At 49.8% G+C, this 24,849-nt stretch overlaps 3 pseudogenes; all 3 read left to right on the top strand.

The window, feature by feature from the left end:
* Positions 1-9,854: 9,854 nt before the first annotated feature.
* On the top strand, positions 9,855-11,742 carry LOC129481875 (heterogeneous nuclear ribonucleoprotein A3-like; annotated as a pseudogene).
* Positions 11,743-16,157: 4,415 nt separating this feature from the next.
* Positions 16,158-18,045, top strand: LOC134736563 (heterogeneous nuclear ribonucleoprotein A3-like; annotated as a pseudogene).
* A 4,414-nt stretch (positions 18,046-22,459) lies between these two features.
* LOC134736562 (heterogeneous nuclear ribonucleoprotein A3-like) lies at positions 22,460-24,347 on the top strand (annotated as a pseudogene).
* The last annotated feature ends 502 nt before the right edge of the window (positions 24,348-24,849 follow it).

The raw sequence follows: 24,849 nt of genomic DNA, 5'->3' as shown, positions 1-24,849 counted from the left end.
GGCGTGCTAGTGTTTGAAAATGCTCTCTTGTTGCTCTAATTCTGGGCCTCTGTGCATGAATATTTGGATGCGTGCTGTGCCAGCATGGAAATTGGTCTTCACACACACTACAGTTTTCCAGAAACATTCACAAACCAACAAATGGAACAGACATTCCATTTGTTAATGGGCATATATGTGAAGAGCAGTGTCGAAAATAGGCTAATATTAGGAAGTGGTTAAGTCCTTAATTACTTCAAGCGTGGTTATATAATGGACACTGTCAATGTTCATAACGTAAACCTGGGTACCCGGTCAAAATAATGCTTGGGAAATATTAACATTGAGCTCAATTGTCTCACGTTCCTTTATTCATATAAATAAAGTTGAAAGGAATGGGGGAGATTAACATTTCCCGTTTTATGTTTGCGAAATGGTTTGAAACAACCTTGACACTATCTTTCAATGGCATGAGGTTAATTGTACGGTTAAACAACTTCCTATCCTCTGGAACTAGTATTATCGTGAAAATCTTTACAGTAAGTTGATGTTTACAACCTATAAGCAGGTGAAATCTCTGTATGTGACCTGTTTATCAGGTGTATTATCTTAGCTCTTGTGAACAGTGTGGAAAAGTAAGCCATGAGGAGGGCGATGTAACCAGCTTTAAAGGACCTAAGGTGTGCTTTTTAAGCACACCCTGGATCACAGAAACTCACTAAGACAGGACTTCAGCAGCCTTTTGCGTTTGGACAAGTCAGCATAAATAAAGAATGACAAGGCAGCAGCAAGAGCTTCAACTACAGAGAAGTGAAGGCATAAGATACTATGAGGAGAGTGAGCAACTTTCCAAAAGCTAGTTAAATGTGCTTATTACAACTGAAATGTCGAAGAAATTCTAGCAGGAAGGAGCTCTTGGCCTTTTGGAACATCAATGAGAGATAGTTGCCACAGTCACTGGGTCTAGCATTTAGACCTGCAAGGAAGGCCGATAAGCTTTAGTTAAGGCTTGAATTTGAATTCTTTCAGTAACTAAAGAGTAATTTACTGGAAAAAAAAAAAAAAAAAAAAAAGAAAAAGAAAGAAGACCTGGGAAGCAGGAGAGGACCTGTGCCACAGTCCAAGCCACAGTTTGAAATCCCTGCCACAGGAGCAAGGAGCTTTCTGCAAGATTCACGCCACCCCCAACCCTCCACCGCCCAGGTGGTCCTGACCCATTCGGCCCTGCACGCACCACAGCCGCAGTCCGGCGCAGTCCCTTTGGTTTCCTGAGATTCCTTACAGCCAGAAGATTCAGAGAGAGAGTCGGCCTATGAGCAGAGGAGAGGATGTCCCTCAAGAGTGACACAGGAAGTGCAGAGGAAATGCGACAGCACCTGTCCTAGTAGACAAGGCCAGTGACGGTCGCCCAGCGCTGATTCTAGGATGCTAGGGCAATCCGCCCTGTGGACCCCGTGGAGAGGTCAGGCCGGAGCCTCGGAGGCCGGACACCCAAGGGCTGCCACGGAGGACTGCTGCGTTGCCCAGCCTCAGGGACTGGTTTGTAAGACAACCGTGGGAACCACAGTGACAGGAGAATCAGCTAGCTCCTCGCGCATGCGCACTGGCTGGGCCAACTCGCGCTCCGTTCCCAGCAGTCAGGCCTCTTCCCCTTTAAATAAGGGCAGCTGCGCCCCAGCAGAGGGGGATCCTGCTGCAGCCCCGGCGCTGCGGCTGGATCCGGGGTCCAGTTTGGGGCCGCGTGGGGGAGGGGGGCGCGGGTGTCCCAGGGCCGAGCACCCAAGAGTCCGGTGTTCAGGACCTCCTTGAGCCGAGTTCCACCGATGCAGCGGGAGCTTCAGGGCGCCTGCAGGCTTCTCAGGACTCCTCTTCAGATATGACTTTGGACCCCTCCGAGTGAGAATGGATGGGCTCACCACATCTGGTGAGGCGGGCCAGGGCCTCGCTGCAGCACAGAAGGATCCCATGGCCCTCGAGGCCTGGTGTCAGGTGAAAATTCACTGATCCGTGAGCCCTCTGCCTCCCTCCTCCTTTGAAAGAGCAGTGGACCGCCCCCGCTTCTAAAAGCCCTGGGGCTCCTGCAAGCTGACACCGCTTTCCAGGACACGTGCAGACAGGGACCCGGCGAATCCGAGTAGAGACGAGGCGATCAGGCGCGCACTGACGTATCCTAGAGCTGATGGCGTGAATGCATGTCACCGGAGGCATATGGGGCGATAGCGAAACCAAGAAGGGTGTCCAGGCATGTGCCCGGAGGCAAGGGGGAGCAAGTGGCCTTTCCCTGAGTGCCAAGGGAAATGAAGGAAGACCTGGGATCCAGGAGGGGCCTGTGCCTCCGGCCAAGCCACAGTTTGAAATGCCTGCCAGAGGAGCAAAGAGCTTTCCGCAAGATTAACCCCACCCCCAACCCTTCACGCCCAGGCAGCCCTGACGCATCCTCCCCTGCACGCGACCCCAGCCGCAGTCCGGCGCAGTACCTTTGGTTTGCTGACATTCCTTACAGCCAGAAGATTCAGGGAGACAGTCCGCCTATGAGCAGAGGAGAGGATGTCCCTCAAGAGTGACACGGGAATTGCAGAGGAGATTCGACAGCACCTGTCCTAGAAGACAAGGCCTGTCAACGTCGCCCAGCGCTGATTCTAGGATTCTAGGGGAATCCGCCCTGTGGACCCCATGGAGAGGTCAGGCCGGAGCCTCGGAGGCTGGACACCCAAGGGCTGCCGCGGAGGACTGCTGCGTTGCCCAGCCTCAGGGACTGGTTTCTAAGACAACCGTGGGAACCACTGTGACGGGAGAATCCGCTCGCTCCTCGCGCATGCGCACTGGCTGGGCCAACTCGCGCTCCGCTCCCAGCAGTCAGGCCTCGTCCCCTTTAAATAAGGGCAGCTGCGCCCCGGCAGAGGGGGATCCTGCTGCAGCCCCGGCGCTGCGGCTGGATCCGGGGTCCAATTTGGGGCCGGATGGGGGAGGGGGCCGCGCGTGTCCCAGGGCCCAGCACCCAAGAGTCCGGTGTTCAGGACCTCCTTGAGCCGAGTTCCACCGACGCAGCGGGAGCTTCAGGGCGCCTGCAGGGTTCTCAGGACTCCTCTTCAGATGTGACTTTGGACCCCTCCGAGTGAGAAAGGATGGGCTCACCACATCTGGTGAGGCGGGCCAGGGCCTCGCTGCAGCACAGAATGATCCCATGGCCCTGGAGGCGTGGTGTCAGCTGAAAATTCACTGATCCGTGAGCCCTCTGCCTCCCTCTTCCGTTGAAAGAGCAGTGGCCCGCCCCGCTTCTGAAAGCCCTGGGGCTCCTGCAAGCCGACACCGCTTTCCAGGACACGTGCGTGCAGACAAGGACCGGGCCAAACCGAGGTGGAGACGAGGCGATGAGGCGCGCACTGACGTATCCCAGAGCAGACGGCGTGAATGCCTGTCACCGGGGGCACGTGGGGCGATGGCGAAACCAACAAAGGTGTCCAGGCGTGTGCCCGGTGGCGAGCGGGAAGGAGTGGCCTTTCCCTGAGTGCCAAGGGAAATGAAAGGAGACCTGGGGAACTCGAGTTGGAAGAGCCGAGTCCGGACTCAAAATGAAGCTGAAACCGCCACCCTGTCGTCCCCAGCCCGACTCCGGCCGTCGCCGTCCCCGCCGGGGGGAGGAGGGCCATGTTCCAAAGGAATCAGAGCGGTTGAGAAAACGTTTTACTGGTGATCTGAGCTTGGAAACTACAGATGACAGTTGAAGAGCACATTCTGAGAAATGGGGCACACTCACAGATTGTGTGGTAAGGAGAGACCCCCCATACAAATCGTTCCAGGGGCTTTGGTTTTGTGACTTATTCTTGTGTTGAAGAGGCGGATGCAGCCATGTGTGCTGGACCACACAAGGTTGATGGGCGTGTAGTGGAACCAAAGAGAGCTGTTTCTGGAGAGGATTCTGTAAAGCCTGGTGCCCATCTAACACTGAAAACAATTTTTGTTGGTGGTATTTAAGAAGATACAGAAGAATATAATTTGAGAGACTACGTTGAAAAGTACGGCAAGATGGAAACCATAGAAGTTCTGTGAGACGGGCAGAGTGGACAAAAGGGAGGATTTGCTTTTGTAACTTTTGACGATCATGACACCGTTGATAAAATTGTTGTTCAGCAATACCACACTATTAATGGGCATAATTATGAAGTGAAAAAGGCCCTCTCTAAACAAGAGATGCAGTCTGCAGGATCACACAGAGGTCGCGGAGGTGGATCTGGCAATTTTATGGGTCGCGCAGGAAACTTTGGAGGTGGCGGAGGTAATTTTGGCCGTGGTGGAAACTTTGGTGGAAGAGGATGCTACGGTGGTGGAGGTGGTGGCAGCAGAGGTAGTTATGGAGGAGGTGATGGTGGATATAGTGGATCTGGAGGAGATGGTGGCAACTATGGCGGTGGTCCTGGTTATAGAAGTAGAGGGGGCTATGGTGGTGGTGGACCAGGATACGGAAACCAAGGTGGTGCACACGGTGGAGGTGGTGGAGGATATGACGGTTACAATGAAGGAGGAAGTTTTGGCGGTAGCAACTACGGTGGTGGTGGCAACTCTAATGATTTTGGAAGTTATAGTGGACAACAGCAATCAAATTGTGGACCCAGGGAAGGGGGCAGTTTTGGTGGAAGAAGCTCGGGCAGTCCCTATGGTGGTGGTTATGGATCTGGTGGTGGAAGTGGTGGATATGGTAGCAGCAGGTTCTAAAAACAGCAGAAAAGGGCTACAGTTCTTAGCAGGAGAGAGAGCGAGGAGTTGTCAGGAAAGCTGCAGGTTACTTTGCGACAGGCGTCCCAAAAGCGTTAGAGGAACTGTAAAAATCCGCCACAGAAGGAACGATGATCCATAGTCAGAAAAGTGAGTGCAGCTGAAACAGGGAACCCTTCTGGTTCAGGACTGTCGCAGCCACAGTTCGCAAAAAGTGCAGCTATTGATTAATGCAATGTAGTGTCAATTAGATGTACATTCCTGAGGTCTTTTATCTGTTGTAGCTTTGTCTTTTTCTTTTTCTTTTCATTACATCAGGTATATCGCCCTGTAAATTGTGGTAGTGGTACCGGGAATAGAAAATTAAGGAATTTTTAACTTGTCAATATTTGTGTAGTTCAGTTTTTCCGCATTTTAGTACAGAAACTTTAACAAAATGCAGTTTCCGAGGTGTTTCCCTGTGAGTTAACACGCAAAGAAGATCATTGTTAATTACTACTTTGTAGGAATGTTGCTGAAGTTAACTGTGAAGAAACACCTGCTGACTTGCAGTTTAAGGGGAATCTATTCTCCCCATTTCCAAAGCATGATATGAATGGGCGCGGACATGTGGAGAGAATAGATAATTTGTGTGTTTGCAATGTGTGTTTTAGATAAATAGGGTTGTGTATTTAAATTAGCATTTGTGAATTTAATAGCATTAAGGTCACTTTCAAATGAGAAAAATGTCAACATTTCTATTTGGTTTTGTGCATTTTCTTTTAAAATGTAATCATGATTTTAGTGTGTTAGACTTGCTGAGTCCTAGCCGTGTTTAGAACATCTCTATTCTACCTTTATCTTGGTCAGATTTGAACTGCAGCCACAGGTTTTGGGTGTAAGGAGGGTTTACTGCCCTCCATTTATATTCTGAAAAGGGAGAGTGGATGTTTTCCCTCTCCTTCATTAGAAACCATTCTTAAAACCTGTTGAAAATATAGAACCATTAGGCCTGCTGTATCTGAGCAAATTAGTGGGTAACTATTTTTTTCTTCTTTGAAGCACAAACGGCCCATAAATCTTGAGTTACTTTCCTTAAATTCTTTTTTTTTTTGATATAAGTTTTCAGAGCAAGAGAATAAAAATCATGTGTTATTAAACCCCTAAGTGGCTGGCATGCTTTCCTGTTTGTATTCTATTCCTTTTGCTGGATGAAACCAAGGATAGTTTAGGTATGATTGTCCAAAATAACCTAACTGCAGCAGAAATGTAGCACAGTTGCTTAGTACAGGCTTCTCACTTCTTACAGACCTGAATTCAAACTTGGATAGTCTGAGTTCTTAAGTTCCCAAAGAACACACGGTCATTCCTTGTTTATATTTCAACATAAATCATGTTGTCACCAATGAGTTTGGAAGGCCCTGTTAGAGAAGAGTTTTAGTTAATTAGGTCGTATATACGTATATTAATATACACAAATGTCTAGTGTTTTGCTCCCGCGAGTGCTTACAATTTCATTGGAACCCTGAGTATGTGCCCTACCGTTACTCTTTCTTTGGTAGTTGTACCTTGAATTCAAGTCTTTTTTGTTTGAAGAAGTACTAAGCAAACAAGCAATCACAAGGGGAATGGGGCGTGCTAGTGTTTGAAAATGCTCTCTTGTTGCTCTAATTCTGGGCCTCTGTGCATGAATATTTGGATGCGTGCTGTGCCAGCATGGAAATTGGTCTTCACACACACTACAGTTTTCCAGAAACATTCACAAACCAACAAATGGAACAGACATTCCATTTGTTAATGGGCATATATGTGAAGAGCAGTGTCGAAAATAGGCTAATATTAGGAAGTGGTTAAGTCCTTAATTACTTCAAGCGTGGTTATATAATGGACACTGTCAATGTTCATAACGTAAACCTGGGTACCCGGTCAAAATAATGCTTGGGAAATATTAACATTGAGCTCAATTGTCTCACGTTCCTTTATTCATATAAATAAAGTTGAAAGGAATGGGGGAGATTAACATTTCCCGTTTTATGTTTGCGAAATGGTTTGAAACAACCTTGACACTATCTTTCAATGGCATGAGGTTAATTGTACGGTTAAACAACTTCCTATCCTCTGGAACTAGTATTATCGTGAAAATCTTTACAGTAAGTTGATGTTTACAACCTATAAGCAGGTGAAATCTCTGTATGTGACCTGTTTATCAGGTGTATTATCTTAGCTCTTGTGAACAGTGTGGAAAAGTAAGCCATGAGGAGGGCGATGTAACCAGCTTTAAAGGACCTAAGGTGTGCTTTTTAAGCACACCCTGGATCACAGAAACTCACTAAGACAGGACTTCAGCAGCCTTTTGCGTTTGGACAAGTCAGCATAAATAAAGAATGACAAGGCAGCAGCAAGAGCTTCAACTACAGAGAAGTGAAGGCATAAGATACTATGAGGAGAGTGAGCAACTTTCCAAAAGCTAGTTAAATGTGCTTATTACAACTGAAATGTCGAAGAAATTCTAGCAGGAAGGAGCTCTTGGCCTTTTGGAACATCAATGAGAGATAGTTGCCACAGTCACTGGGTCTACCATTTAGACCTGCAAGGAAGGCCGATAAGCTTTAGTTAAGGCTTGAATTTGAATTCTTTCAGTAACTAAAGAGTAATTTACTGGAAAAAAAAAAAAAAAAAAAAAAGAAAAAGAAAGAAGACCTGGGAAGCAGGAGAGGACCTGTGCCACAGTCCAAGCCACAGTTTGAAATCCCTGCCACAGGAGCAAGGAGCTTTCTGCAAGATTCACGCCACCCCCAACCCTCCACCGCCCAGGTGGTCCTGACCCATTCGGCCCTGCACGCACCACAGCCGCAGTCCGGCGCAGTCCCTTTGGTTTCCTGAGATTCCTTACAGCCAGAAGATTCAGAGAGAGAGTCGGCCTATGAGCAGAGGAGAGGATGTCCCTCAAGAGTGACACAGGAAGTGCAGAGGAAATGCGACAGCACCTGTCCTAGTAGACAAGGCCAGTGACGGTCGCCCAGCGCTGATTCTAGGATGCTAGGGCAATCCGCCCTGTGGACCCCGTGGAGAGGTCAGGCCGGAGCCTCGGAGGCCGGACACCCAAGGGCTGCCACGGAGGACTGCTGCGTTGCCCAGCCTCAGGGACTGGTTTGTAAGACAACCGTGGGAACCACAGTGACAGGAGAATCAGCTAGCTCCTCGCGCATGCGCACTGGCTGGGCCAACTCGCGCTCCGTTCCCAGCAGTCAGGCCTCTTCCCCTTTAAATAAGGGCAGCTGCGCCCCAGCAGAGGGGGATCCTGCTGCAGCCCCGGCGCTGCGGCTGGATCCGGGGTCCAGTTTGGGGCCGCGTGGGGGAGGGGGGCGCGGGTGTCCCAGGGCCGAGCACCCAAGAGTCCGGTGTTCAGGACCTCCTTGAGCCGAGTTCCACCGATGCAGCGGGAGCTTCAGGGCGCCTGCAGGCTTCTCAGGACTCCTCTTCAGATATGACTTTGGACCCCTCCGAGTGAGAATGGATGGGCTCACCACATCTGGTGAGGCGGGCCAGGGCCTCGCTGCAGCACAGAAGGATCCCATGGCCCTCGAGGCCTGGTGTCAGGTGAAAATTCACTGATCCGTGAGCCCTCTGCCTCCCTCCTCCTTTGAAAGAGCAGTGGACCGCCCCCGCTTCTAAAAGCCCTGGGGCTCCTGCAAGCTGACACCGCTTTCCAGGACACGTGCAGACAGGGACCCGGCGAATCCGAGTAGAGACGAGGCGATCAGGCGCGCACTGACGTATCCTAGAGCTGATGGCGTGAATGCATGTCACCGGAGGCATATGGGGCGATAGCGAAACCAAGAAGGGTGTCCAGGCATGTGCCCGGAGGCAAGGGGGAGCAAGTGGCCTTTCCCTGAGTGCCAAGGGAAATGAAGGAAGACCTGGGATCCAGGAGGGGCCTGTGCCTCCGGCCAAGCCACAGTTTGAAATGCCTGCCAGAGGAGCAAAGAGCTTTCCGCAAGATTAACCCCACCCCCAACCCTTCACGCCCAGGCAGCCCTGACGCATCCTCCCCTGCACGCGACCCCAGCCGCAGTCCGGCGCAGTACCTTTGGTTTGCTGACATTCCTTACAGCCAGAAGATTCAGGGAGACAGTCCGCCTATGAGCAGAGGAGAGGATGTCCCTCAAGAGTGACACGGGAATTGCAGAGGAGATTCGACAGCACCTGTCCTAGAAGACAAGGCCTGTCAACGTCGCCCAGCGCTGATTCTAGGATTCTAGGGGAATCCGCCCTGTGGACCCCATGGAGAGGTCAGGCCGGAGCCTCGGAGGCTGGACACCCAAGGGCTGCCGCGGAGGACTGCTGCGTTGCCCAGCCTCAGGGACTGGTTTCTAAGACAACCGTGGGAACCACTGTGACGGGAGAATCCGCTCGCTCCTCGCGCATGCGCACTGGCTGGGCCAACTCGCGCTCCGCTCCCAGCAGTCAGGCCTCGTCCCCTTTAAATAAGGGCAGCTGCGCCCCGGCAGAGGGGGATCCTGCTGCAGCCCCGGCGCTGCGGCTGGATCCGGGGTCCAGTTTGGGGCCGGATGGGGGAGGGGGCCGCGCGTGTCCCAGGGCCCAGCACCCAAGAGTCCGGTGTTCAGGACCTCCTTGAGCCGAGTTCCACCGACGCAGCGGGAGCTTCAGGGCGCCTGCAGGGTTCTCAGGACTCCTCTTCAGATGTGACTTTGGACCCCTCCGAGTGAGAAAGGATGGGCTCACCACATCTGGTGAGGCGGGCCAGGGCCTCGCTGCAGCACAGAATGATCCCATGGCCCTGGAGGCGTGGTGTCAGCTGAAAATTCACTGATCCGTGAGCCCTCTGCCTCCCTCTTCCGTTGAAAGAGCAGTGGCCCGCCCCGCTTCTGAAAGCCCTGGGGCTCCTGCAAGCCGACACCGCTTTCCAGGACACGTGCGTGCAGACAAGGACCGGGCCAAACCGAGGTGGAGACGAGGCGATGAGGCGCGCACTGACGTATCCCAGAGCAGACGGCGTGAATGCCTGTCACCGGGGGCACGTGGGGCGATGGCGAAACCAACAAAGGTGTCCAGGCGTGTGCCCGGTGGCGAGCGGGAAGGAGTGGCCTTTCCCTGAGTGCCAAGGGAAATGAAAGGAGACCTGGGGAACTCGAGTTGGAAGAGCCGAGTCCGGACTCAAAATGAAGCTGAAACCGCCACCCTGTCGTCCCCAGCCCGACTCCGGCCGTCGCCGTCCCCGCCGGGGGGAGGAGGGCCATGTTCCAAAGGAATCAGAGCGGTTGAGAAAACGTTTTACTGGTGATCTGAGCTTGGAAACTACAGATGACAGTTGAAGAGCACATTCTGAGAAATGGGGCACACTCACAGATTGTGTGGTAAGGAGAGACCCCCCATACAAATCGTTCCAGGGGCTTTGGTTTTGTGACTTATTCTTGTGTTGAAGAGGCGGATGCAGCCATGTGTGCTGGACCACACAAGGTTGATGGGCGTGTAGTGGAACCAAAGAGAGCTGTTTCTGGAGAGGATTCTGTAAAGCCTGGTGCCCATCTAACACTGAAAACAATTTTTGTTGGTGGTATTTAAGAAGATACAGAAGAATATAATTTGAGAGACTACGTTGAAAAGTACGGCAAGATGGAAACCATAGAAGTTCTGTGAGACGGGCAGAGTGGACAAAAGGGAGGATTTGCTTTTGTAACTTTTGACGATCATGACACCGTTGATAAAATTGTTGTTCAGCAATACCACACTATTAATGGGCATAATTATGAAGTGAAAAAGGCCCTCTCTAAACAAGAGATGCAGTCTGCAGGATCACACAGAGGTCGCGGAGGTGGATCTGGCAATTTTATGGGTCGCGCAGGAAACTTTGGAGGTGGCGGAGGTAATTTTGGCCGTGGTGGAAACTTTGGTGGAAGAGGATGCTACGGTGGTGGAGGTGGTGGCAGCAGAGGTAGTTATGGAGGAGGTGATGGTGGATATAGTGGATCTGGAGGAGATGGTGGCAACTATGGCGGTGGTCCTGGTTATAGAAGTAGAGGGGGCTATGGTGGTGGTGGACCAGGATACGGAAACCAAGGTGGTGCACACGGTGGAGGTGGTGGAGGATATGACGGTTACAATGAAGGAGGAAGTTTTGGCGGTAGCAACTACGGTGGTGGTGGCAACTCTAATGATTTTGGAAGTTATAGTGGACAACAGCAATCAAATTGTGGACCCAGGGAAGGGGGCAGTTTTGGTGGAAGAAGCTCGGGCAGTCCCTATGGTGGTGGTTATGGATCTGGTGGTGGAAGTGGTGGATATGGTAGCAGCAGGTTCTAAAAACAGCAGAAAAGGGCTACAGTTCTTAGCAGGAGAGAGAGCGAGGAGTTGTCAGGAAAGCTGCAGGTTACTTTGCGACAGGCGTCCCAAAAGCGTTAGAGGAACTGTAAAAATCCGCCACAGAAGGAACGATGATCCATAGTCAGAAAAGTGAGTGCAGCTGAAACAGGGAACCCTTCTGGTTCAGGACTGTCGCAGCCACAGTTCGCAAAAAGTGCAGCTATTGATTAATGCAATGTAGTGTCAATTAGATGTACATTCCTGAGGTCTTTTATCTGTTGTAGCTTTGTCTTTTTCTTTTTCTTTTCATTACATCAGGTATATCGCCCTGTAAATTGTGGTAGTGGTACCGGGAATAGAAAATTAAGGAATTTTTAACTTGTCAATATTTGTGTAGTTCAGTTTTTCCGCATTTTAGTACAGAAACTTTAACAAAATGCAGTTTCCGAGGTGTTTCCCTGTGAGTTAACACGCAAAGAAGATCATTGTTAATTACTACTTTGTAGGAATGTTGCTGAAGTTAACTGTGAAGAAACACCTGCTGACTTGCAGTTTAAGGGGAATCTATTCTCCCCATTTCCAAAGCATGATATGAATGGGCGCGGACATGTGGAGAGAATAGATAATTTGTGTGTTTGCAATGTGTGTTTTAGATAAATAGGGTTGTGTATTTAAATTAGCATTTGTGAATTTAATAGCATTAAGGTCACTTTCAAATGAGAAAAATGTCAACATTTCTATTTGGTTTTGTGCATTTTCTTTTAAAATGTAATCATGATTTTAGTGTGTTAGACTTGCTGAGTCCTAGCCGTGTTTAGAACATCTCTATTCTACCTTTATCTTGGTCAGATTTGAACTGCAGCCACAGGTTTTGGGTGTAAGGAGGGTTTACTGCCCTCCATTTATATTCTGAAAAGGGAGAGTGGATGTTTTCCCTCTCCTTCATTAGAAACCATTCTTAAAACCTGTTGAAAATATAGAACCATTAGGCCTGCTGTATCTGAGCAAATTAGTGGGTAACTATTTTTTTCTTCTTTGAAGCACAAACGGCCCATAAATCTTGAGTTACTTTCCTTAAATTCTTTTTTTTTTTGATATAAGTTTTCAGAGCAAGAGAATAAAAATCATGTGTTATTAAACCCCTAAGTGGCTGGCATGCTTTCCTGTTTGTATTCTATTCCTTTTGCTGGATGAAACCAAGGATAGTTTAGGTATGATTGTCCAAAATAACCTAACTGCAGCAGAAATGTAGCACAGTTGCTTAGTACAGGCTTCTCACTTCTTACAGACCTGAATTCAAACTTGGATAGTCTGAGTTCTTAAGTTCCCAAAGAACACACGGTCATTCCTTGTTTATATTTCAACATAAATCATGTTGTCACCAATGAGTTTGGAAGGCCCTGTTAGAGAAGAGTTTTAGTTAATTAGGTCGTATATACGTATATTAATATACACAAATGTCTAGTGTTTTGCTCCCGCGAGTGCTTACAATTTCATTGGAACCCTGAGTATGTGCCCTACCGTTACTCTTTCTTTGGTAGTTGTACCTTGAATTCAAGTCTTTTTTGTTTGAAGAAGTACTAAGCAAACAAGCAATCACAAGGGGAATGGGGCGTGCTAGTGTTTGAAAATGCTCTCTTGTTGCTCTAATTCTGGGCCTCTGTGCATGAATATTTGGATGCGTGCTGTGCCAGCATGGAAATTGGTCTTCACACACACTACAGTTTTCCAGAAACATTCACAAACCAACAAATGGAACAGACATTCCATTTGTTAATGGGCATATATGTGAAGAGCAGTGTCGAAAATAGGCTAATATTAGGAAGTGGTTAAGTTCTTAATTACTTCAAGCGTGGTTATATAATGGACACTGTCAATGTTCATAACGTAAACCTGGGTACCCGGTCAAAATAATGCTTGGGAAATATTAACATTGAGCTCAATTGTCTCACGTTCCTTTATTCATATAAATAAAGTTGAAAGGAATGGGGGAGATTAACATTTCCCGTTTTATGTTTGCGAAATGGTTTGAAACAACCTTGACACTATCTTTCAATGGCATGAGGTTAATTGTACGGTTAAACAACTTCCTATCCTCTGGAACTAGTATTATCGTGAAAATCTTTACAGTAAGTTGATGTTTACAACCTATAAGCAGGTGAAATCTCTGTATGTGACCTGTTTATCAGGTGTATTATCTTAGCTCTTGTGAACAGTGTGGAAAAGTAAGCCATGAGGAGGGCGATGTAACCAGCTTTAAAGGACCTAAGGTGTGCTTTTTAAGCACACCCTGGATCACAGAAACTCACTAAGACAGGACTTCAGCAGCCTTTTGCGTTTGGACAAGTCAGCATAAATAAAGAATGACAAGGCAGCAGCAAGAGCTTCAACTACAGAGAAGTGAAGGCATAAGATACTATGAGGAGAGTGAGCAACTTTCCAAAAGCTAGTTAAATGTGCTTATTACAACTGAAATGTCGAAGAAATTCTAGCAGGAAGGAGCTCTTGGCCTTTTGGAACATCAATGAGAGATAGTTGCCACAGTCACTGGGTCTACCATTTAGACCTGCAAGGAAGGCCGATAAGCTTTAGTTAAGGCTTGAATTTGAATTCTTTCAGTAACTAAAGAGTAATTTACTGGAAAAAAAAAAAAAAAAAAAAAAGAAAAAGAAAGAAGACCTGGGAAGCAGGAGAGGACCTGTGCCACAGTCCAAGCCACAGTTTGAAATCCCTGCCACAGGAGCAAGGAGCTTTCTGCAAGATTCACGCCACCCCCAACCCTCCACCGCCCAGGTGGTCCTGACCCATTCGGCCCTGCACGCACCACAGCCGCAGTCCGGCGCAGTCCCTTTGGTTTCCTGAGATTCCTTACAGCCAGAAGATTCAGAGAGAGAGTCGGCCTATGAGCAGAGGAGAGGATGTCCCTCAAGAGTGACACAGGAAGTGCAGAGGAAATGCGACAGCACCTGTCCTAGTAGACAAGGCCAGTGACGGTCGCCCAGCGCTGATTCTAGGATGCTAGGGCAATCCGCCCTGTGGACCCCGTGGAGAGGTCAGGCCGGAGCCTCGGAGGCCGGACACCCAAGGGCTGCCACGGAGGACTGCTGCGTTGCCCAGCCTCAGGGACTGGTTTGTAAGACAACCGTGGGAACCACAGTGACAGGAGAATCAGCTAGCTCCTCGCGCATGCGCACTGGCTGGGCCAACTCGCGCTCCGTTCCCAGCAGTCAGGCCTCTTCCCCTTTAAATAAGGGCAGCTGCGCCCCAGCAGAGGGGGATCCTGCTGCAGCCCCGGCGCTGCGGCTGGATCCGGGGTCCAGTTTGGGGCCGCGTGGGGGAGGGGGGCGCGGGTGTCCCAGGGCCGAGCACCCAAGAGTCCGGTGTTCAGGACCTCCTTGAGCCGAGTTCCACCGATGCAGCGGGAGCTTCAGGGCGCCTGCAGGCTTCTCAGGACTCCTCTTCAGATATGACTTTGGACCCCTCCGAGTGAGAATGGATGGGCTCACCACATCTGGTGAGGCGGGCCAGGGCCTCGCTGCAGCACAGAAGGATCCCATGGCCCTCGAGGCCTGGTGTCAGGTGAAAATTCACTGATCCGTGAGCCCTCTGCCTCCCTCCTCCTTTGAAAGAGCAGTGGACCGCCCCCGCTTCTAAAAGCCCTGGGGCTCCTGCAAGCTGACACCGCTTTCCAGGACACGTGCAGACAGGGACCCGGCGAATCCGAGTAGAGACGAGGCGATCAGGCGCGCACTGACGTATCCTAGAGCTGATGGCGTGAATGCATGTCACCGGAGGCATATGGGGCGATAGCGAAACCAAGAAGGGTGTCCAGGCATGTGCCCGGAGGCAAGGGGGAGCAAGTGGCCTTTCCCTGAGTGCCAAGGGAAATGAAGGAAGACCTGGGATCCAGGAGGGGCCTGTGCCTCCGGCCAAGCCACAGTTTGAAATGCCTGCCAGAGGAGCAAAGAGCTTTCCGCAAGATTAACCCCACCCCCAACCCTTCACGCCCAGGCAGCCCTGACGCATCCTCCCCTGCACGCGACCCCAGCCGCAGTCCGGCGCAGTACCTTTGGTTTGCTGACATTCCTTACAGCCAGAAGATTCAGGGAGACAGTCCGCCTATGAGCAGAGGAGAGGATGTCCCTCAAGAGTGACACGGGAATTGCAGAGGAGATTCGACAGCACCTGTCCTAGAAGACAAGGCCTGTCAACGTCGCCCAGCGCTGATTCTAGGATTCTAGGGGAATCCGCCCTGTGGACCCCATGGAGAGGTCAGGCCGGAGCCTCGGAGGCTGGACACCCAAGGGCTGCCGCGGAGGACTGCTGCGTTGCCCAGCCTCAGGGACTGGTTTCTAAGACAACCGTGGGAACCACTGTGACGGGAGAATCCGCTCGCTCCTCGCGCATGCGCACTGGCTGGGCCAACTCGCGCTCCGCTCCCAGCAGTCAGGCCTCGTCCCCTTTAAATAAGGGCAGCTGCGCCCCGGCAGAGGGGGATCCTGCTGCAGCCCCGGCGCTGCGGCTGGATCCGGGGTCCAGTTTGGGGCCGGATGGGGGAGGGGGCCGCGCGTGTCCCAGGGCCCAGCACCCAAGAGTCCGGTGTTCAGGACCTCCTTGAGCCGAGTTCCACCGACGCAGCGGGAGCTTCAGGGCGCCTGCAGGGTTCTCAGGACTCCTCTTCAGATGTGACTTTGGACCCCTCCGAGTGAGAAAGGATGGGCTCACCACATCTGGTGAGGCGGGCCAGGGCCTCGCTGCAGCACAGAATGATCCCATGGCCCTGGAGGCGTGGTGTCAGCTGAAAATTCACTGATCCGTGAGCCCTCTGCCTCCCTCTTCCGTTGAAAGAGCAGTGGCCCGCCCCGCTTCTGAAAGCCCTGGGGCTCCTGCAAGCCGACACCGCTTTCCAGGACACGTGCGTGCAGACAAGGACCGGGCCAAACCGAGGTGGAGACGAGGCGATGAGGCGCGCACTGACGTATCCCAGAGCAGACGGCGTGAATGCCTGTCACCGGGGGCACGTGGGGCGATGGCGAAACCAACAAAGGTGTCCAGGCGTGTGCCCGGTGGCGAGCGGGAAGGAGTGGCCTTTCCCTGAGTGCCAAGGGAAATGAAAGGAGACCTGGGGAACTCGAGTTGGAAGAGCCGAGTCCGGACTCAAAATGAAGCTGAAACCGCCACCCTGTCGTCCCCAGCCCGACTCCGGCCGTCGCCGTCCCCGCCGGGGGGAGGAGGGCCATGTTCCAAAGGAATCAGAGCGGTTGAGAAAACGTTTTACTGGTGATCTGAGCTTGGAAACTACAGATGACAGTTGAAGAGCACATTCTGAGAAATGGGGCACACTCACAGATTGTGTGGTAAGGAGAGACCCCCCATACAAATCGTTCCAGGGGCTTTGGTTTTGTGACTTATTCTTGTGTTGAAGAGGCGGATGCAGCCATGTGTGCTGGACCACACAAGGTTGATGGGCGTGTAGTGGAACCAAAGAGAGCTGTTTCTGGAGAGGATTCTGTAAAGCCTGGTGCCCATCTAACACTGAAAACAATTTTTGTTGGTGGTATTTAAGAAGATACAGAAGAATATAATTTGAGAGACTACGTTGAAAAGTACGGCAAGATGGAAACCATAGAAGTTCTGTGAGACGGGCAGAGTGGACAAAAGGGAGGATTTGCTTTTGTAACTTTTGACGATCATGACACCGTTGATAAAATTGTTGTTCAGCAATACCACACTATTAATGGGCATAATTATGAAGTGAAAAAGGCCCTCTCTAAACAAGAGATGCAGTCTGCAGGATCACACAGAGGTCGCGGAGGTGGATCTGGCAATTTTATGGGTCGCGCAGGAAACTTTGGAGGTGGCGGAGGTAATTTTGGCCGTGGTGGAAACTTTGGTGGAAGAGGATGCTACGGTGGTGGAGGTGGTGGCAGCAGAGGTAGTTATGGAGGAGGTGATGGTGGATATAGTGTATCTGGAGGAGATGGTGGCAACTATGGCGGTGGTCCTGGTTATAGAAGTAGAGGGGGCTATGGTGGTGGTGGACCAGGATACGGAAACCAAGGTGGTGCACACGGTGGAGGTGGTGGAGGATATGACGGTTACAATGAAGGAGGAAGTTTTGGCGGTAGCAACTACGGTGGTGGTGGCAACTCTAATGATTTTGGAAGTTATAGTGGACAACAGCAATCAAATTGTGGACCCAGGGAAGGGGGCAGTTTTGGTGGAAGAAGCTCGGGCAGTCCCTATGGTGGTGGTTATGGATCTGGTGGTGGAAGTGGTGGATATGGTAGCAGCAGGTTCTAAAAACAGCAGAAAAGGGCTACAGTTCTTAGCAGGAGAGAGAGCGAGGAGTTGTCAGGAAAGCTGCAGGTTACTTTGCGACAGGCGTCCCAAAAGCGTTAGAGGAACTGTAAAAATCCGCCACAGAAGGAACGATGATCCATAGTCAGAAAAGTGAGTGCAGCTGAAACAGGGAACCCTTCTGGTTCAGGACTGTCGCAGCCACAGTTCGCAAAAAGTGCAGCTATTGATTAATGCAATGTAGTGTCAATTAGATGTACATTCCTGAGGTCTTTTATCTGTTGTAGCTTTGTCTTTTTCTTTTTCTTTTCATTACATCAGGTATATCGCCCTGTAAATTGTGGTAGTGGTACCGGGAATAGAAAATTAAGGAATTTTTAACTTGTCAATATTTGTGTAGTTCAGTTTTTCCGCATTTTAGTACAGAAACTTTAACAAAATGCAGTTTCCGAGGTGTTTCCCTGTGAGTTAACACGCAAAGAAGATCATTGTTAATTACTACTTTGTAGGAATGTTGCTGAAGTTAACTGTGAAGAAACACCTGCTGACTTGCAGTTTAAGGGGAATCTATTCTCCCCATTTCCAAAGCATGATATGAATGGGCGCGGACATGTGGAGAGAATAGATAATTTGTGTGTTTGCAATGTGTGTTTTAGATAAATAGGGTTGTGTATTTAAATTAGCATTTGTGAATTTAATAGCATTAAGGTCACTTTCAAATGAGAAAAATGTCAACATTTCTATTTGGTTTTGTGCATTTTCTTTTAAAATGTAATCATGATTTTAGTGTGTTAGACTTGCTGAGTCCTAGCCGTGTTTAGAACATCTCTATTCTACCTTTATCTTGGTCAGATTTGAACTGCAGCCACAGGTTTTGGGTGTAAGGAGGGTTTACTGCCCTCCATTTATATTCTGAAAAGGGAGAGTGGATGTTTTCCCTCTCCTTCATTAGAAACCATTCTTAAAACCTGTTGAAAATATAGAACCATTAGGCCTGCTGTATCTGAGCAAATTAGTGGGTAACTATTTTTTTCTTCTTTGAAGCACAAACGGCCCATAAATCTTGAGTTACTTTCCTTAAATTCTTTTTTTTTTTGATATAAGTTTTCAGAGCAAGAGAATAAAAATCATGTGTTATTAAACCCCTAAGTGGCTGGCATGCTTTCCTGTTTGTATTCTATTCCTTTTGCTGGATGAAACCAAGGATAGTTTAGGTATGATTGTCCAAAATAACCTAACTGCAGCAGAAATGTAGCACAGTTGCTTAGTACAGGCTTCTCACTTCTTACAGACCTGAATTCAAACTTGGATAGTCTGAGTTCTTAAGTTCCCAAAGAACACACGGTCATTCCTTGTTTATATTTCAACATAAATCATGTTGTCACCAATGAGTTTGGAAGGCCCTGTTAGAGAAGAGTTTTAGTTAATTAGGTCGTATATACGTATATTAATATACACAAATGTCTAGTGTTTTGCTCCCGCGAGTGCTTACAATTTCATTGGAACCCTGAGTATGTGCCCTACCGTTACTCTTTCTTTGGTAGTTGTACCTTGAATTCAAGTCTTTTTTGTTTGAAGAAGTACTAAGCAAACAAGCAATCACAAGGGGAATGGGGCGTGCTAGTGTTTGAAAATGCTCTCTTGTTGCTCTAATTCTGGGCCTCTGTGCATGAATATTTGGATGCGTGCTGTGCCAGCATGGAAATTGGTCTTCACACACACTACAGTTTTCCAGAAACATTCACAAACCAACAAATGGAACAGACATTCCATTTGTTAATGGGCATATATGTGAAGAGCAGTGTCGAAAATAGGCTAATATTAGGAAGTGGTTAAGTTCTTAATTACTTCAAGCGTGGTTATATAATGGACACTGTCAATGTTCATAACGTAAACCTGGGTACCCGGTCAAAATAATGCTTGGGAAATATTAACATTGAGCTCAATTGTCTCACGTTCCTTTATTCATATAAATAAAGTTGAAAGGAATGGGGGAGATTAACATTTCCCGTTTTATGTTTGCGAAATGGTTTGAAACAACCTTGACACTATCTTTCAATGGCATGAGGTTAATTGTACGGTTAAACAACTTCCTATCCTCTGGAACTAGTATTATCGTGAAAATCTTTACAGTAAGTTGATGTTTACAACCTATAAGCAGGTGAAATCTCTGTATGTGACCTGTTTATCAGGTGTATTATCTTAGCTCTTGTGAACAGTGTGGAAAAGTAAGCCATGAGGAGGGCGATGTAACCAGCTTTAAAGGACCTAAGGTGTGCTTTTTAAGCACACCCTGGATCACAGAAACTCACTAAGACAGGACTTCAGCAGCCTTTTGCGTTTGGACAAGTCAGCATAAATAAAGAATGACAAGGCAGCAGCAAGAGCTTCAACTACAGAGAAGTGAAGGCATAAGATACTATGAGGAGAGTGAGCAACTTTCCAAAAGCTAGTTAAATGTGCTTATTACAACTGAAATGTCGAAGAAATTCTAGCAGGAAGGAGCTCTTGGCCTTTTGGAACATCAATGAGAGATAGTTGCCACAGTCACTGGGTCTACCATTTAGACCTGCAAGGAAGGCCGATAAGCTTTAGTTAAGGCTTGAATTTGAATTCTTTCAGTAACTAAAGAGTAATTTACTGGAAAAAAAAAAAAAAAAAAAAAGAAAAAGAAAGAAGACCTGGGAAGCAGGAGAGGACCTGTGCCACAGTCCAAGCCACAGTTTGAAATCCCTGCCACAGGAGCAAGGAGCTTTCTGCAAGATTCACGCCACCCCCAACCCTCCACCGCCCAGGTGGTCCTGACCCATTCGGCCCTGCACGCACCACAGCCGCAGTCCGGCGCAGTCCCTTTGGTTTCCTGAGATTCCTTACAGCCAGAAGATTCAGAGAGAGAGTCGGCCTATGAGCAGAGGAGAGGATGTCCCTCAAGAGTGACACAGGAAGTGCAGAGGAAATGCGACAGCACCTGTCCTAGTAGACAAGGCCAGTGACGGTCGCCCAGCGCTGATTCTAGGATGCTAGGGCAATCCGCCCTGTGGACCCCGTGGAGAGGTCAGGCCGGAGCCTCGGAGGCCGGACACCCAAGGGCTGCCACGGAGGACTGCTGCGTTGCCCAGCCTCAGGGACTGGTTTGTAAGACAACCGTGGGAACCACAGTGACAGGAGAATCAGCTAGCTCCTCGCGCATGCGCACTGGCTGGGCCAACTCGCGCTCCGTTCCCAGCAGTCAGGCCTCTTCCCCTTTAAATAAGGGCAGCTGCGCCCCAGCAGAGGGGGATCCTGCTGCAGCCCCGGCGCTGCGGCTGGATCCGGGGTCCAGTTTGGGGCCGCGTGGGGGAGGGGGGCGCGGGTGTCCCAGGGCCGAGCACCCAAGAGTCCGGTGTTCAGGACCTCCTTGAGCCGAGTTCCACCGATGCAGCGGGAGCTTCAGGGCGCCTGCAGGCTTCTCAGGACTCCTCTTCAGATATGACTTTGGACCCCTCCGAGTGAGAATGGATGGGCTCACCACATCTGGTGAGGCGGGCCAGGGCCTCGCTGCAGCACAGAAGGATCCCATGGCCCTCGAGGCCTGGTGTCAGGTGAAAATTCACTGATCCGTGAGCCCTCTGCCTCCCTCCTCCTTTGAAAGAGCAGTGGACCGCCCCCGCTTCTAAAAGCCCTGGGGCTCCTGCAAGCTGACACCGCTTTCCAGGACACGTGCAGACAGGGACCCGGCGAATCCGAGTAGAGACGAGGCGATCAGGCGCGCACTGACGTATCCTAGAGCTGATGGCGTGAATGCATGTCACCGGAGGCATATGGGGCGATAGCGAAACCAAGAAGGGTGTCCAGGCATGTGCCCGGAGGCAAGGGGGAGCAAGTGGCCTTTCCCTGAGTGCCAAGGGAAATGAAGGAAGACCTGGGATCCAGGAGGGGCCTGTGCCTCCGGCCAAGCCACAGTTTGAAATGCCTGCCAGAGGAGCAAAGAGCTTTCCGCAAGATTAACCCCACCCCCAACCCTTCACGCCCAGGCAGCCCTGACGCATCCTCCCCTGCACGCGACCCCAGCCGCAGTCCGGCGCAGTACCTTTGGTTTGCTGACATTCCTTACAGCCAGAAGATTCAGGGAGACAGTCCGCCTATGAGCAGAGGAGAGGATGTCCCTCAAGAGTGACACGGGAATTGCAGAGGAGATTCGACAGCACCTGTCCTAGAAGACAAGGCCTGTCAACGTCGCCCAGCGCTGATTCTAGGATTCTAGGGGAATCCGCCCTGTGGACCCCATGGAGAGGTCAGGCCGGAGCCTCGGAGGCTGGACACCCAAGGGCTGCCGCGGAGGACTGCTGCGTTGCCCAGCCTCAGGGACTGGTTTCTAAGACAACCGTGGGAACCACTGTGACGGGAGAATCCGCTCGCTCCTCGCGCATGCGCACTGGCTGGGCCAACTCGCGCTCCGCTCCCAGCAGTCAGGCCTCGTCCCCTTTAAATAAGGGCAGCTGCGCCCCGGCAGAGGGGGATCCTGCTGCAGCCCCGGCGCTGCGGCTGGATCCGGGGTCCAGTTTGGGGCCGGATGGGGGAGGGGGCCGCGCGTGTCCCAGGGCCCAGCACCCAAGAGTCCGGTGTTCAGGACCTCCTTGAGCCGAGTTCCACCGACGCAGCGGGAGCTTCAGGGCGCCTGCAGGGTTCTCAGGACTCCTCTTCAGATGTGACTTTGGACCCCTCCGAGTGAGAAAGGATGGGCTCACCACATCTGGTGAGGCGGGCCAGGGCCTCGCTGCAGCACAGAATGATCCCATGGCCCTGGAGGCGTGGTGTCAGCTGAAAATTCACTGATCCGTGAGCCCTCTGCCTCCCTCTTCCGTTGAAAGAGCAGTGGCCCGCCCCGCTTCTGAAAGCCCTGGGGCTCCTGCAAGCCGACACCGCTTTCCAGGACACGTGCGTGCAGACAAGGACCGGGCCAAACCGAGGTGGAGACGAGGCGATGAGGCGCGCACTGACGTATCCCAGAGCAGACGGCGTGAATGCCTGTCACCGGGGGCACGTGGGGCGATGGCGAAACCAACAAAGGTGTCCAGGCGTGTGCCCGGTGGCGAGCGGGAAGGAGTGGCCTTTCCCTGAGTGCCAAGGGAAATGAAAGGAGACCTGGGGAACTCGAGTTGGAAGAGCCGAGTCCGGACTCAAAATGAAGCTGAAACCGCCACCCTGTCGTCCCCAGCCCGACTCCGGCCGTCGCCGTCCCCGCCGGGGGGAGGAGGGCCATGTTCCAAAGGAATCAGAGCGGTTGAGAAAACGTTTTACTGGTGATCTGAGCTTGGAAACTACAGATGACAGTTGAAGAGCACATTCTGAGAAATGGGGCACACTCACAGATTGTGTGGTAAGGAGAGACCCCCCATACAAATCGTTCCAGGGGCTTTGGTTTTGTGACTTATTCTTGTGTTGAAGAGGCGGATGCAGCCATGTGTGCTGGACCACACAAGGTTGATGGGCGTGTAGTGGAACCAAAGAGAGCTGTTTCTGGAGAGGATTCTGTAAAGCCTGGTGCCCATCTAACACTGAAAACAATTTTTGTTGGTGGTATTTAAGAAGATACAGAAGAATATAATTTGAGAGACTACGTTGAAAAGTACGGCAAGATGGAAACCATAGAAGTTCTGTGAGACGGGCAGAGTGGACAAAAGGGAGGATTTGCTTTTGTAACTTTTGACGATCATGACACCGTTGATAAAATTGTTGTTCAGCAATACCACACTATTAATGGGCATAATTATGAAGTGAAAAAGGCCCTCTCTAAACAAGAGATGCAGTCTGCAGGATCACACAGAGGTCGCGGAGGTGGATCTGGCAATTTTATGGGTCGCGCAGGAAACTTTGGAGGTGGCGGAGGTAATTTTGGCCGTGGTGGAAACTTTGGTGGAAGAGGATGCTACGGTGGTGGAGGTGGTGGCAGCAGAGGTAGTTATGGAGGAGGTGATGGTGGATATAGTGGATCTGGAGGAGATGGTGGCAACTATGGCGGTGGTCCTGGTTATAGAAGTAGAGGGGGCTATGGTGGTGGTGGACCAGGATACGGAAACCAAGGTGGTGCACACGGTGGAGGTGGTGGAGGATATGACGGTTACAATGAAGGAGGAAGTTTTGGCGGTAGCAACTACGGTGGTGGTGGCAACTCTAATGATTTTGGAAGTTATAGTGGACAACAGCAATCAAATTGTGGACCCAGGGAAGGGGGCAGTTTTGGTGGAAGAAGCTCGGGCAGTCCCTATGGTGGTGGTTATGGATCTGGTGGTGGAAGTGGTGGATATGGTAGCAGCAGGTTCTAAAAACAGCAGAAAAGGGCTACAGTTCTTAGCAGGAGAGAGAGCGAGGAGTTGTCAGGAAAGCTGCAGGTTACTTTGCGACAGGCGTCCCAAAAGCGTTAGAGGAACTGTAAAAATCCGCCACAGAAGGAACGATGATCCATAGTCAGAAAAGTGAGTGCAGCTGAAACAGGGAACCCTTCTGGTTCAGGACTGTCGCAGCCACAGTTCGCAAAAAGTGCAGCTATTGATTAATGCAATGTAGTGTCAATTAGATGTACATTCCTGAGGTCTTTTATCTGTTGTAGCTTTGTCTTTTTCTTTTTCTTTTCATTACATCAGGTATATCGCCCTGTAAATTGTGGTAGTGGTACCGGGAATAGAAAATTAAGGAATTTTTAACTTGTCAATATTTGTGTAGTTCAGTTTTTCCGCATTTTAGTACAGAAACTTTAACAAAATGCAGTTTCCGAGGTGTTTCCCTGTGAGTTAACACGCAAAGAAGATCATTGTTAATTACTACTTTGTAGGAATGTTGCTGAAGTTAACTGTGAAGAAACACCTGCTGACTTGCAGTTTAAGGGGAATCTATTCTCCCCATTTCCAAAGCATGATATGAATGGGCGCGGACATGTGGAGAGAATAGATAATTTGTGTGTTTGCAATGTGTGTTTTAGATAAATAGGGTTGTGTATTTAAATTAGCATTTGTGAATTTAATAGCATTAAGGTCACTTTCAAATGAGAAAAATGTCAACATTTCTATTTGGTTTTGTGCATTTTCTTTTAAAATGTAATCATGATTTTAGTGTGTTAGACTTGCTGAGTCCTAGCCGTGTTTAGAACATCTCTATTCTACCTTTATCTTGGTCAGATTTGAACTGCAGCCACAGGTTTTGGGTGTAAGGAGGGTTTACTGCCCTCCATTTATATTCTGAAAAGGGAGAGTGGATGTTTTCCCTCTCCTTCATTAGAAACCATTCTTAAAACCTGTTGAAAATATAGAACCATTAGGCCTGCTGTATCTGAGCAAATTAGTGGGTAACTATTTTTTTCTTCTTTGAAGCACAAACGGCCCATAAATCTTGAGTTACTTTCCTTAAATTCTTTTTTTTTTTGATATAAGTTTTCAGAGCAAGAGAATAAAAATCATGTGTTATTAAACCCCTAAGTGGCTGGCATGCTTTCCTGTTTGTATTCTATTCCTTTTGCTGGATGAAACCAAGGATAGTTTAGGTATGATTGTCCAAAATAACCTAACTGCAGCAGAAATG

This window comes from Symphalangus syndactylus, chromosome 5 (assembly GCF_028878055.3).
Source record: "Symphalangus syndactylus isolate Jambi chromosome 5, NHGRI_mSymSyn1-v2.1_pri, whole genome shotgun sequence".
NCBI lineage: Eukaryota > Metazoa > Chordata > Mammalia > Primates > Hylobatidae > Symphalangus > Symphalangus syndactylus.
This window is presented reverse-complemented; position numbering and strand designations above follow the sequence as displayed.